This window comes from Octopus bimaculoides, chromosome 4 (assembly GCF_001194135.2).
Source record: "Octopus bimaculoides isolate UCB-OBI-ISO-001 chromosome 4, ASM119413v2, whole genome shotgun sequence".
NCBI lineage: Eukaryota > Metazoa > Mollusca > Cephalopoda > Octopoda > Octopodidae > Octopus > Octopus bimaculoides.
In genome coordinates this window covers 105487811-105490138 of record NC_068984.1, presented here as the reverse complement: position 1 = coordinate 105490138, position 2328 = coordinate 105487811, and positions in this window count along the sequence as shown.

Here is a 2328-nt window from a genome sequence, read left to right as displayed (position 1 = left end):
TATATATATATGGGAGTACCGAAAGTAATGTATTTTCCAACAAACAGTCTGACCCCATGCCAAACTAAATAGTTTACAACCTAACAAAAGGTATCCTTGCAATCAACCAGTCTGTATTGGGTTAATTACATATTATTGTGGACACGCGCTATGTATTTATGCTCTGTCCAATAGCCTATGGAAGATAAAGACTTTAGTGAGCTGCATATTCGACATTGCATGCTTTGCGAATTTCCTAAGAACAACAATGCAGTACGTGTAAGGAAAAACATGTATTGTATATCCTGATCTAAAGACGGTGATTTTGATCTTTAGGGTGGATTTCGATCAGGAAGAACCAAATGTTTTCAATAACGACGCAGCGAAGACAACACTTAGTGTTGGTGTGTTTACGTCCCCGAAACTTGGCGGTTCAGCAAAAGAGAGCGAAAGAACAAGTACCAGGTTTTTAAAAAATTAAGTCTTGAGGTCGATTTATTCGACTACAACCCTTCAAGTTGGTGCCCCAACATGGCCGCAGTCAAATGACTGGAACAAGTAAAAGATAAAAGATATACCAGGTAACCGATTGCCTCTTCACAATTTCCTCATATTCTGCAGTTACTTGTTATATGTTTTGATAATTTCTGGTGGCAGTTTTGAACCCTGTACCTCGTAACAGGTGCTACTTTCTATTCACTTCCGCTTTATCAGCTTACTCTCAATCTTGACAAGATTTAGCCATGTAGGGACTTTCTTGCAAATGTCTTATTATGACATTATATAACTCCGTTTTCAATATAGTTTTTCAGGGTTTTTTTAATGCAGTAAACCAGTGATTGGACAGTCGGAAATCTTAAGATATATATATTTAAAAAAATATGTAGTTTCTGTTGTTTCTGTATCCTCTTCACAGCTATCTGTTTCGTCATCCTTTGCTTTATAGTTATATATTTTTGAAATATAAAATAGTTTTTCACTTTGTTCATGTTTAAATTAGTTTCTTTTATTTCTCTTCGCTACATACCTTTGTATTCCTACAGTCGATATGTGTATAAATTTCTAATTGCAAATGAGTCCTTCTGTTGGCTTTTAGGTCCTCTATTGTAGATGCAATCGTTATATTTGCTTTCCTTGTCCAGTCTTGCTACCTTGAATGTTGATGTCTACCCTCTCATTTTTGTATTTGATTATTTTAAGCATTCATCTAATGAGTCAATAATTTTCTTAACCTTTTGTTTCATTTGTGTGCATTGTTCTGTCAAGCTTATTAATTGCTAGGAAATTAAAAAGTTTGTATTTGGTCTAAATTTCTGATTTCCATTATTTTATTTAACACGATATTAGAGTACTTTTTAGTAATCTTATTCTCTTCAGTTTTGCCTGGCACATTTTTCTGAACTGGGTTTCTCTTCAGATTTTTTTAAAAAGACACACAACTTTTTATAGATTCTTTCTCTTCTTTAAAAACATAAGACCATTTACAATGTCCCTTCTCTTCCTTACAAACATATTACCATTTACGGTTTCCCTTCTTTTTTGACAAATATACTACCTTTTACAGCTCCCCTGCTCAACCTTACAAACTTATCATGAGTTGTGATGGTCAAAATATGATCCTTCACAACTTCCCTTCTCTTCTTTTTAAAGTGAGGTGTTCATGAATGAGAGAGTGAGAGAAAGGAACAGCCTTTTTTTGGTAGGTTTCTTTGGAAAACTTTTGTACATTGTGTATACATGCATGTTTGTATGTGTATGCTTCACATATTCATAATACATACAAACATACAAACCAGTTTTGTATTAGAATATACACAGACATACCCTCGTACTTGCACGCTGTATCTTAACATTACATTCCTATGTAAACGTTTGCTTTAGGGATTTTATTTGGGATTTGGTAAGAAATCAAGTATTCAGTTTTTCATTTCCTTCATTTAATTGCCTTTCATTTCTTTCATTAAACAACAAAATGATTTGCGCTATCGGTTATCCCGAAGTTTATTGTCTGAAATACGAATTTGTCATCATAACATAATAAGCTATTCAAGTCACTGAGCGAATGCACGAAAGATACGTAACTCTTTCATTTTCGACATTTTGCAGAATAGAAATTTCCGTTGCATCAGACGTACAAATAAAAAAAACAATTCGTAAAACAGCAAAAATATAAAAGTTACGGGATACAGAGTTCTAAAAAAATGTATGTGCTTATATGTAGTTGAGTAGTGTTTCTATATCATATATATATATATATATATATATATATATATATATATGATAAACAGATGACACAGGAAAAATAATGGCTATGTTATGAACTTATTAGCTTACAGCTGTTTATGCTAT